The sequence below is a fragment of the Triticum dicoccoides genome, chromosome 7B, assembly GCF_002162155.2.
Source record: "Triticum dicoccoides isolate Atlit2015 ecotype Zavitan chromosome 7B, WEW_v2.0, whole genome shotgun sequence".
NCBI lineage: Eukaryota > Viridiplantae > Streptophyta > Magnoliopsida > Poales > Poaceae > Triticum > Triticum dicoccoides.
In genome coordinates this window covers 693,420,255-693,433,073 of record NC_041393.1, presented here as the reverse complement: position 1 = coordinate 693,433,073, position 12,819 = coordinate 693,420,255, and the positions used below count along the sequence as shown (strand labels likewise).

Below are 12,819 nucleotides of genomic sequence, written 5' to 3'. Positions count from 1 at the left end.
TAACTTAATCTCGCGGGATCTTAACAATGGTTTTGATGTTCTGTTCCTGACGTGCTTATCCAAGGCTGATAATTGTGCAACTCAAATTTGATAAAAAAAAATTAGTGCTTATATTGTAGGCACGTCCTGTATTGCACATTTTCTAACACATGACAGTTTATATTGTAGGCGCGCAAGTTCTGATCATCAAATTGGCCCTGATGATTTGATACAGTTTCTTCAAGCCATAACAAAACCAAATATCCTACAAAACATTAAAGGTAAAATAGCAATGTCCAAATAAAAGTCCAACTTAAATAGTATACCTTTAAAAAAAATGAATGCATAGAAGTCCTTAATTAAGTATTTGTCAGATGCAGGTACTTACCAAAAGTCATCTGCTGTTCTTTAATTAAAATGTACTTCAGTTCTGGACCTGATACTTCAGGTTTCCCTTAGATGCATATCTTAAACTTTAGTGTTTAACTGTATTCTGACATACTAACTTCCTGTTCGGAATCGCGCCGCTCCACAACTCTGCTCCCGGAGCGGGCGGAGCTGCAGTTTCCTCGCTCCGTGGATTCCGGGAGTGGGCGGGTTTCCGAACAGGGCCTAAGCTGGTAAGATCAAGCTGGTTGTTAACCTACTACATAAAGGTGTAGTTATAAGTGCAGTATCCACTCCTCTACTCCTACTTTACAAACATAAAGCACCATCCACCAAGCGTTAATTTTGAAACAGTAGTAAACTTTCTGTTTTTCTGAACTATCCCAGCAGCTACTGTAATCTTATTTTTATTGCTGTTTTTTGTTTTTCTAGGCTTGCTGCCTGCTTCTCCCTGACTGTGCACCAACTGTATCCTGCATGTTGCTTGCTTCACTTGTTAGATCCCAGCGCATGAAATCTTCATTTTAGTTTATATAAGCTGAAATGAATTGCATGTTGGCGGCGTTTTATGTTACAAGAGCTCCATCCATATGCTTACTTATAGTGAAAGCAAGAGTAAATGCTTTTCATTAATTTCACTTTAACAATTAGTTACATACTATATTAGTGCAACCTGTGTTTGCATTCTAAGTTATCTACTCCCTCCGATCCAAAATAAGTGCCATGGTTTTGAACTAAGGTTAGTTTAACCTTAGTTCAAAGCTGCCACACTTATTATGGATCGGAGGGAGTACTTTATTATGTTCATGTGAGCTCCAGGAAGTACATATGCACATGTAGAATGGCTGCTTCTTTTCAGGTCCATTTCCAAACAAGTTTAGGTAGAATTTTGCCTTTCTTGTGTCATGTGTATGTCACTGTGCACTATAAGTATCACAAATAATTGACTAATGATTGCTTAACATTTTCTGTCCCTCCACTCCTTTTGCTCTCCTAGTAATGATCTAGGTCTTATGTTTGCCATTTCAGCAAACTTGTAAGGATACCAAATACCTTACTTCTAGTCCTATGTCTATTTAATCTCGTCATTATATATGGAATAGTAATATTAGAATTTCATACATCTTGTAGAAAAAAGACAAGTAAAATAATTAGGACTGAAGTCACCCATCCGAACAAGAAGACTGCTAGCATGAGCGAGCCGACACGTCTATCTTATGTACGATTTATTTCTCTATTGTTTCTGTCTTGGAATAGATTCTCAAATTGATCAAGTGTAATCCAGCATATGAACTTTTCCTTTCCTAAGCATTGTTTTCCTTTATATTATACTCCCTCCGTTCCTAAATATTTGTCTTTCTAGACATTTCAAATGTGCTACCATATACGGATGTATGTAGACATATTTTAAAGTGTAGATTCATTCATTTTGCTTTTTATGTAGTCAATTGTTGAAATATCAAGAAAGACAAATATTTAGGAACGGAGGGAGTAGAATGTAATGGAAAAGTAAAGGGGAAAAACAATCAGAAGGTGAGCCGCCAGTATCTGATACAACGATTGTGGCTGAAGAGCATAGGGTATGCATCAAGATCCAGGGGGCATGGGAGCTTTGCTTCATCGGCATGGATCCGAGATCTAGAAGAAAGAATGGAACATCAGGATGCAAATGATAGGTACTACTCTTGTTTCTCCTGGTGTTCATGTGTTTTGTCTATGCTTATGTGTGTACATTGCACTCATGAAGAAAAATGAAAGCACAAGTGTGTCTGAATAAGACATTCGTCTTCAACTCTTGTAAGGAAAGTACCACTGAGGAGTCATTTGCTGTTATGTATGGTTTGATCCAAATCCAATCATCCAAAGTAACATAAAAAATGATTGTCATGAGAAATACAAGGTTTGTTGCACGGTTGTTGCTGCTGGAACACGAAGGCATTAGAATAACGTTGTAGTGTATTGTTTTTAATATTGAAATCCAGTATGATTTGTTGATTGGTTCATGTGCTTGCTGCTTAGCTGAAAGTAAAGCTTGATCTAAAAATTTGTTGTCCTAGAATGGTTGCTTCTTGTAACCTGGGTTGCTGACCTGATTTGTTATTGGTGATGCTTGCTGCTTTCCAAGATTGATATATGAAATCTAGCTCTTGGTTATGCATGCATTTTTCAGATTATAAGTTATTCTTTCCTTTACAGTTTCATTGGCCCATCCACATGATTGGCTGACATTTAATATTGTACTTCTGTATTTTACATTCACAATTTGAAAGATTGTATGCTTATTACTGCTGCTCTTGTACCTTGCTGTATTGCTTGCTTTCATCTGATGAAGATCTGATGTGTTTCGTCAATCATATGCACTGGGAGGAGTTAGCCATGAGACTTGAAGAACATGAGAGAGCACTTGAAGAGATGGATAGGAAGCAACAAGAAGAATTGGAAGCGTATAGAAGAGTCAGCATGATAAGAATGAAGGCTGAGAAAAAGAGCAACATGAGATTGATTACCCGATTGGTTTTCCTTAAGGGTTCAAGCAACTTTGCAGTCCTGGTGTAAACCTGATGGTGGATGAAGGCCATCCTTTTGTGATGGAGATATAGTTGATGAATCATAAATTGTAATCATCAGGACACCACATGTGGTCTTTAGTTATCTAAATATTACTTTTCATTTTGCCTAGTGTTGTGTCAAACTTGTGAGCTAGTGTTATTTCTTTACTACCATTTTTGTTTAGAGGCTGACTTGGCTGAGATAGATTGAATACATAATATGATTTGTCTTTCATTTTAATTTATAATGTGATCTGGCTCTAACTTATTTATATAATGCGATGTGATTAAAATTAAATAGTTTTTGTGATATGCATCTGTGATGTAATGGATTTGATAATTCATCATAATATTAAATTTGAAATAAAATAAATATATTTTGATGACAAAGCATAAGTCTGTGACGTTGCTCTGTCACAGATTTTGCTAGAATATGCCACATTGGCTTCTGACATGTGACGTTAATCGGCTGTCACAGAAATAACGAGTTGATGATGTCTCGGCAAACGTCACTGAAGGTCTCATTTTCGGTGACGTTGTTTGTGTACGCCGTCACCAGGAGTAATCTATGACGGGGATTCTGTGACGATGCTCGTGACGCCCATGAAACGTCAATCAGCATTAATTTGTGACGTTATTAGCTATTCGATGACATTTTTTGGCTCGTCATAGTAGGCCTGATCTTTTGTAGTGATTCTTCAGCGTCGACAACACTTTCTCTAAGCCTACCTCTGTTCTCTTCCTGATACATGCTCCAGAGCTTTGCTAGGCACATCTTCAAAGACTGTGGTCACTCTTGGTCAACCCACTCCAAGTAACAACACTTCCATTCATCCTATAACATTTTAAACTAGATCAGTAACAATTATAGGAAAAATGGGATTATAGCAACATAAAAAATCACCAATATGTATTTTGAAAAACTGAAGAAACAAGTTAAATGACATATCTTCTCAAAAAGATCAATGTGCAAATGAATTAATTGCTACCGAGACAACAACCAAATTCTGAAACATCAGAATCTATAATTAACTACAACAACGCTACAAGTTATTACTCATGTACTATAAATAACAAATTGAACATTTTAAGAAGAAGGTAAATATAACTGCAATATCATAGCAACAATGTTTGGATGACAGCAAATTGATACTAACAGGTGTGTACATGCACAAATTTAATAACATAGAACTAATAGCACTAAGGTCGTCCACTATGTATGCCAAAACCGATGTAAAGAGAACGGTTGCAACATCTCGCACCGGTGCCCTGCACTGGCGAGCCGATGCAGCGGAAAAAAAATCAGGGACCCGAACTCCGGAGCACCTAGTTGCTCCGACGCCCAGTTCCTTCGTGCCATAAAGATTTAGTATTTTACTACTTGTCTGCTCGGATGTGTGGACAAGTTGGCTCCACAAACTGCTGAAGCGGTGCCAAATAATTTTCTAATGGCACCGCTGATGACATGGCAACATTTTTAGATACTAGGTACAAACTATGACACTGTCTTAGGATGCGTTTGGTTGAAGGTGTGGTATGAATGAGTTGGGACCGTGACGGTGTCTGAATCACATCTAACAAATGATTTGTAACAATGAAAGAGGGTCTAACCTTCTCTGTCCATGCTAAAAACTTCCTCCCACCGTCCATAGATTCAAACGCAACTAGCTTCACGCATGGAGATTGATGGTGACAATGAGCAGACATATCTTCAGCCACCGCGCTCCATGCGTTGCAACTGATGGTCCTAGGGAACTAAAAGAGAAAGAAATGACTCAAATCGACCGCCGGGTAAAAATTCTTAATTCCAAGTCTTAGCCCGAGAGAGAGAGAAGAGAGGCATACCCGGGTTGTGAAGGAGTCGTCGTCGAAGGAGGAACCGCTGGATAGGTCTTTGAAGAAGACCATAACGACCCCAACGGTAGGATGCGAGACGGCGAGAGCGATGAAGCAAGCGAGGAAGAAGCTATACCTGAGGAAGGAAGGAAGGAAGGGGGAAACAGGGGAAATCGCTACAAAAAAAAGACACATCCATGACATTTTGGGCCGAACAAATTTTTTTCCTGTCATACTTATGACACTTCTATGACGATAATTGTGACAAAACCCGGTATCATCATAGATGTGGTGGGCTCCTACTTCTATGATAAAAAATCATGACAGAAAAATGGGCTTGTCGTCCTGGGCGGGCCGGAAACGCAGCTGCATGACATTCTTTGGCCGTTCATGATGGAAAAAACCGTGTTAGAAGCGAGGGCGGGGAAAATGTCGGGGTGTTCCCGGTTATGATGGGTGGTCAGGGCCGAGCGATGCACGGAGGTTTGCGCGTTTCTCCCGCACGCACGCACATGGTGCGAGGCGTTGGACTCTAACTAAACCCGAGCGAGGCGTTCGCCTACAGAACCCGAGCGATGGCACTACAGGCTATGCATTGCTGAACCCAAGCGACCGATCGATGGATGTTAACTGAACCCGATCTAGAGAGAGGGCTGGTTAAACAGTAGCCCGTGGAGAGGGCTGGTTGAACAGTAGCCGGTGGAGTGGCGTGCGGTGGAGGCTGGATGAACATGAGCCCATGGATGAACAGTCGCAGATGAAGGCTGGAAGAGGTCGACGGTGTATGAACAGTAGCCCGTGGAGGCTGCAGGAGGTCGACGGTGGAGATGAACAGTATCCCGTGGAGTCCCGTTTTGCGGTACGCCACACCCCTCCCGATGAACAGGACGCCCGTTTCGACCGTACCGCTCAAACACAAGTCCGTTTCCTCCATTTTGCGGTATGGCACACCCCACCCCATCAACAGGACACCATTTCGACCATAGGAGGTCCAACACAAGGCCGTTTCCTCCATTTGGCGGTACGCCAAACCCCTCCAGATGAACAGGATCCCGTTTCGACCGTGGCCGGTTGAACACAAGGCCGTTTCCTCCATTGTGCAGTACGCCAGGCCTCGTTTCCATCGGCTGTTCTGTCCAAGCCCTCCCGATGAACACAATGTATTCCGACCCAGTCGGTTGCCTCCCGATGAACAGGACGTTGTTTCTCCATTCCGACCCAGCCGGTTCACTGCCCGATGAACAGGACGCCATTGGTGCCGTCCGTTGCCTCTTCATGTACACAAGCCCTGGCCGTCCATATATATATATATATATATATATATATATATATATATATATATATATATATATATATATGCGAATACGCGCTCGAGACCCCACCCGTATGTACGTATGTGGCCGTATTTTTTTTCTTACACCCTGGCCGCTGTACGTATGTGTACATGCTACGTGCGTACATCTACTACGACACGTGCCCTTCCTTACACGACCACGGTTCATCGTTGCAGCCTGCAGACAGGCCGATCGTATGTACGTACACGTTCGCGACCAGAATGACAACGCCACGTATGCTTCGACCAGATGGGTCCCGACTGTCACACACTTTCTTGCGTGCGAAGATGTAGCTAGTGGGTCCCAGCAGTAAGGGGGCGAATCATTTTTTTCCTGTAATATGGATGCACTTCCTTGCGTGCTAAGATGTAGCAGGTAGGTCCCTGCAGTTAGGGGGGAAACATTTTTTTCACGAAATACGGCGGCCCGTCCGATGGGTCCCTGCCGTCAGGTGGAGGAATCGTTATTTTCCGTGTAATAAAGAGGCACTTCCTTGCTACGGCCGTGGACCCAGCTGTCAGCCTCTCCACGTATAGTACTCTTCCAATGGAAGTCGGTCGTTGACCACATTGACCACGCCGTGCCGAGAGCACCAAGGCGGTGGATGATGGCGAGGCCTAGGAAGGGGATGATACGGAGCCGGGGAAGACGCGTTAGTGGATGCCCACGCGGAGAGGAGTACGAGGGTTCACTGGTTCGGCTGCGGTGTGAGGCTGCCGTCGCCGCAGAATAAAAGGGGGTGTGGGTGAGTTGAGGGATGGCCTGACCAACGGTGGGAGTAGTAGGAGGCGGTGAGGCCTCTGCGGCAGCACAACCGGCCATGGGAGGCAGGAGCAGGCGGCACGACCGGCACTGCTTTGGGTGGCTGGAGCAAGAAGACCAGAGGTTGAAGAAGCACGACGGTCGTTGGATGGATATCGTATGGTCACTGCAGCTAGAATCGTTTATATTGACTAAGTTGACAAATCCCTTGGTACGCGTCAACTTAGTAGGCCCACAGGTTAGCTTCCAAAATGGTGCGCCCCAAATGTCAGGGGGAGAAATCATTTTTTGGGCGGGTGAAGCTAGAATATCCGAGATTGAAGAAGAAGCACGGCATCCGTTGGATGGACATCCAACGGCCACTGCTGCTAGAACCGTGTGTTGACTATAAGTTGGCAAAGCCTTGCATACGCGTCAACCTTTTTTTTAAGGGGACGCATCAACTTAGTAAGGCAACAAGTGTGTGGTAGCGAACTTATAGCCCATTTGAGATTTGTAAGAATGTGCAGCCCATTTTTGAATTCTAATGGAATTTACTACAACTATTTATAGTTTGTTAAAAGTACAACCCTTTTCTAGCTAGGACAATGATTAATAATTTCAACCAACCGAACAAAACAGAATTCAATAAAATTTCGCACATTTTGATGGGATCCGAAATGTTTTTATCCCGAAATTTCTAGTCAGATTAAATACAATTTCAATATAAATTTATATTACGTAAAAATCCAACTAAACATTGTGCGCGCAACAATTAAGGAAAATAAAAATTTTAATATCTAAAAATAACATTTTATAAAGTAATTACGTGTTTGGTGCATTTTTTTATTGTTACTACCCAGTTTTTATAATTACATCCCAATTATTATTTCTTAAAGCCCATTTTCTTATTAAGCCTAATGCATCCCTCCTAGGAAAGATTTACAGCCCAGCGGGCGGAGAATAACAACTTGACCTTGCTTGTGTATTCCTAAAAATAGTATAGCTGGGCTAGCCATTTTGATCTTGAAAAAAATTAATATCTAGGCTGGATATTTGGTCTGGGTTAGATGGGCCACAGCCCGCCCAGTTAATACCCTGCTCTCTCCTCTGAACAACTATGGAAACATTGCTCAAGAAAAACTCTCCAGTGCTCACACCTCAAAAACACAAATACTGCTCGAGTTGCTTGGTCCCACCTGTCGGTCGCTCCTTGTGCAATTCTGTCGTTTATTTACTACATAGGTTGACAATGGTGTGGGACCGTGATGTCAGAAAACCAGGCGGAAGCAAAAAAAATTATAGTTTTATATAATAAGAAGGCACTTGCGTACGTGCGGCTATGGTTCTGGTGGGTCCCCACTGTCATCCTCTCCAAGTAAAGTCATCTCTTCATTCCTCATGTCCGTTGACCATGTTGACAACGCGAGACGGCGGCGCCACGACGAGCGCAACAACTCGAAGGACAATGCAGAGGGCCTCGGGGCCCTATGGATGGTCTGACACAGCGCCCGCTCCTCATTCGGGAAGCCAGGATCATAGGGCCACATGTCCGCGACGGCATTGTCGTTTGCTTGTTCATCGGTGCTCGTTGAGGAGACGGAGGTTGCAGCACAGGGCCTCCTGCGCTAGTAGCTCTTCCGCCATTAGGGCGTCGAAGTGCGGCCGCACCTGCTCTATGGTGAACATGGCATGAACCGTCTTGGACAACGGCGCCGGCTCCTGGTCGGGAGCTACGTCCATCGTCTGATTGTCATAGCTCAGCTCGGCGAGCTCGCTGGCGCGCCAGACTGTCCGGCTGCTGGACCGACCCACTGCCAAGCACGAGTGTGACTGCCCTAGCCCACCAAGACCGCCTCCCTCACCCGCACGCGCTTTCTGCCCGAAATGGTCAACGTCGCCCGCCCCACTTCCCGGTGCAGGCGATTGCTCCGTCTTCAAACGACACAAGTATCGTCCGTTCATCCGTCTGCCGCCCACATTAATGATACGCAGTTGCCGAGGCGGCTACTCCGGCGCCACATGTCCGTCCCTCCGTCGCCCACCATTGCTATATAAACTGCTACGTCGGCCATAGCCAAAGGCATCCGCATATGTTCCCTTTCTCTTGTCCACACCACTAATGCCCACCATGGCTTCCTTGCGCTCCAGCGCTCTTCGGGACGGGTGGGCGACGAACTACAAGGAGATGGCAGCCATTGCTGCCGGGCCGGCAGGCAGCCGGAGGACGACGATGTCCAAATGGAGAACATGGTAGTCGATGATCTGGCGCCAACCCCCTCCTCCGTGCCATCCTCGCTGGTGCATTGCACCATGACAATCGGCGAGGCCCATGCGCAATACATGGGTATGGTGACGCAGAAGCGTGAGGAGCAGTTCCGGGAGGCGCAGGCTGACGCCGCCTACAACCACCATCTCCTCCAGGAGCACCTGCAGGCGGAGGAGTAGATCGCCGCAAAGCGGGCGGAGCAGGAGGCACTGCTCGACTCGTACAGCTCCGCCCGCGAGGGCCACCCCGAGCGCTGGCGGTACGGCATGCGGGTGGCGGAGGCTGCGGCCTCCTACAAAGAGAGTGATGAAGCGGGCGAGGCGCTGTTTGGCGAGACCGAGGACGAGGCAGAGGTCAATGCCGGCTCCGACGAGTCCCCGCTCTGCCGGCGTTGAACAGGCCCTGCACTGCCGAGGCCTAGCGGCGCCAACAACGAGGCAGAGGACACCGCTGACTCCGCCGAGGCCCCACCCCGCCAACAACGAGGCAGAGGACATCGCCGGCTCAGCCGTGGCCACACCCTGCCGGCAACGAAGGGGAGGAATTCCCCCACTCCCCCGAGGCGCCGCCCCACCGGCAACGAGATAGAGGACATCGTCGGATCCGCCGAGGCCCCGCCCCACCGGTACCGAGGCGGAGGCCCTACTCCGCCGAGGCCCCGCCTCACCAACAACGAGGCAGAGGACATCGCCGGCTCAGCCGAGGCCACACCCTGACGGTAACGAGGGGGAGGATTTCCCCCACTCTGCCGAGGCGCCGCCCCACCGGCAACGAGATAGAGGACATCGGCGGCTCCGTCGAGGCCCATCCCCACTGCCAGCGAGGCCGCGCCACACAAAAAATGAGGAAGAGTAGAACACGGTAGGTCGTCGCCGCTCGGGTCCAAGTAAGGCCACCGCTGCTACCCTCAGTTTGAAACCAAGCTAGGCGGGTTGACCATTGATGGCCGATTAGCTTCTTGGCGGTGACGTGGAGTGGGAGAGCTATGTTGGAGAAGGACACTTCTTCTACTTAACTGCTGGTGCAGTTGGCTGACTAACACGTGGGCCCAACAGGCATCTGGGCCACATGTCAGTTACGCAACTGCACCTGCAGTTAAGTCACTGAAGGTTATGTTCGGCTCAGCTGGACACAGGTGGGTAGCTTCGGTTAATTAATTATACCTCCAGCGCACCCCTTTTTAGTCGAAGAATTATGAAATGTAATGAAATCCGACATGTTTATATGAAATCCGACCATTTATGAATGAATTTATTTCGATTAGTTCGAATTCTTGTATCACTGGCATTGGATGAACATGCAAAACAATACGTACTAGCAATATTCGCAGGGTGATCACCTCGTTTGCAGCAGTTTCACATGTACCCCCTCTGGTCCTTTCTAGTCTACATACAAGTTTTGTCTACGCTCAAAGTATCTCTACTTTGACCAATCTTATATAAAAAAGTATGCAGTTTCACAATATGCGAAGTAAAAAGGAACAAAAGGAGTACAAAGAGTTTGAGCAGCTTTTTAGCGTTCCTGTACATTGCAATCAAACACATATGCCTGGCAATTCATAGAGAACATTCCAAACAATCGATGATTATGCATCTTAGCGATTCACATGTCAAAGACAATATTTACTTCACAACTAAAGAATAAAGAAAAATTGATCGACGCTGCTGACAGCAAAGGGCGTCCCATTTGAAAATATCAAACGCATGTCTGCTTGCTAACATCAATGAGCAAAATTTGACAAGATTGTCCCATTCCAACATATCAAATGCCTACGAATGTGGAATGGGCAGGGTTTGCCATCAGTTCGGACAGTGACATGGCACCTTGTGCTAAATAAACTAGTTGTTCTTTTTGTGCAGTTCCACGAAAATAAACCAAAATCGCGCGTAGCTTGTATGATTTTGCCCTTATATGTTGCAACGCCTTGAACTTATCACCACCTCCTTTCTTGTGGTGGAAATGACTGATTCGATGTGTTCATGAACATTTTGTGCAGTTCCCATTGAAATCAAGCTGAGCACCCCTGTTTGCACAAATACAAAAAAAGTGATTAGTATAAAGAAAACTGTACTATGAATTGACAGTTTAAACAGGCACCTACTTGGGCCATGTAGAGCACAATTTTAGAAAAATTGAACTCGCTGGAAAGAATCCTAGAACAACATTGTACTTGTGCATCACATCCAGAAAATGGAGATTTGTCAGTCCTTCTGAGCTGAAGTTAGTTTGGTCTTGTGGGGGGTAATGTAACCATCCTTCAACTGCTCCTTCTGATGTGAAGATAGACATGGCTTCTTCATCCTGGCATAATCGGAACTAGTCACTTCACGTACTCCATATTTTTCTTCAGAGGAGGATGATCCTGTTGTGCAAAGACAAGAGGACAACTAAATGCTAGCATCCCTGTTTGCTTGAAAAAAAGGAAAGGAAATATTTAAAACAACACAGATGAAGCAATTCTCAAGGATAATACCACTTTTTCATGACAGTATCTAAACAGTAGAACAACACCAATAGAGATGACAAAGCTCAATCATATGGATGAAATCCATGGGCGAGTACCAACCTTTGTCAGGAGGCTTATTGTGTAGAGCATACAGATGAAGCACTTCTCCGGAACCATCTGTTGCTATCTACTGTGGTGGCCATGCTTACTATATACTCCTCGATTACTTTAATGTTTCCAACGTCTTGTGCAGTTCCACTAAAATATATGGTATCCTCAAAGAAGATCCCTGTTTTCACAAGTATTACATTAAGAGTGGCATCAAATCAGTGGCCAAACAATTGCTCGTTCCAGCCATAGCAATAAATTAAGATGCAAAACTATATCATTACTTGTGTCATCACAGTTCCAGTGCTTCATTAAAGCACCGGGAGGTGATTTTTGTTTTTCTTCCGCTTGTCCTTCCCCTTCATCACTTGGTTCAATAACAGACAAGCTTCACCTTCAATGTAATATTTGGCATGTCAATTAGGGAGCACAAGTATAACACTAAACAATGACATTAATTTTCTGATGAAAGTGGCAAAATACAGGCCAGCAGTTGTGAAATATCATTATCTTACCTCAACGGGATATTACGGTGCACATACAAATTGGAAGTCTTGTCTCCATTTTTGCAGTTCACTAGAATCAAGCAACATTACCGTAGAAGTAGAACAACATATGAAAGCACACTGCAGAATCATGTGAAAGAAGGCTAGTACTACCTCTCATGATGCGGAATTCAAACAACTCACAAGAAGAAGATCTGAACCAAATTTGCCAACACGGATAGGAAGTAAGATCTCCTCTTGTGCAGTTCCACTAAGATGAAGCAATCAAGCAACATTGTCGGTGTGACATTTTGGTTGAACTACACAAAACACTCTTAAAACACAAGTGTTTTGTGCAGTGCAACAAAAGGTCATAATGGGAACGAGGTGAAGTAGATAACCCTGTTTACACAGAGGTGCAAAGGAAACAACCAGTGGTCAATAATAGTGGATGACACAGAAGCCAACAAAAAGAAGCATCTAACTTATCTAAATGGGAAAGAAAGCAAGACAGTAGCATTTCTCAAACAGTGGCATTGATTAATATTAACAGAGAGATTATATTAACAATAAAATTCGTTAAACATGTAGTTTTCTTTTAACTGTGGCATTGCATCAATTTTCTAGCGGCATTATTAGAGGGTGTTTGTTTACACGAATAATTTGGTGTAGGGACTAATAAACT

The 12,819-nt window shown here is 44.8% G+C and overlaps 1 long non-coding RNA gene across 1 annotated transcript; it reads left to right on the top strand.

Moving 5' to 3' along the window:
• The first annotated feature begins 1,847 nt into the window (after positions 1 to 1,847).
• Positions 1,848 to 3,157, top strand: LOC119340627. The gene is made up of 2 exons (XR_005164624.1): positions 1,848 to 2,042; positions 2,699 to 3,157. It is a non-coding gene; the product is annotated as an uncharacterized LOC119340627 (long non-coding RNA).
• The last annotated feature ends 9,662 nt before the right edge of the window (positions 3,158 to 12,819 follow it).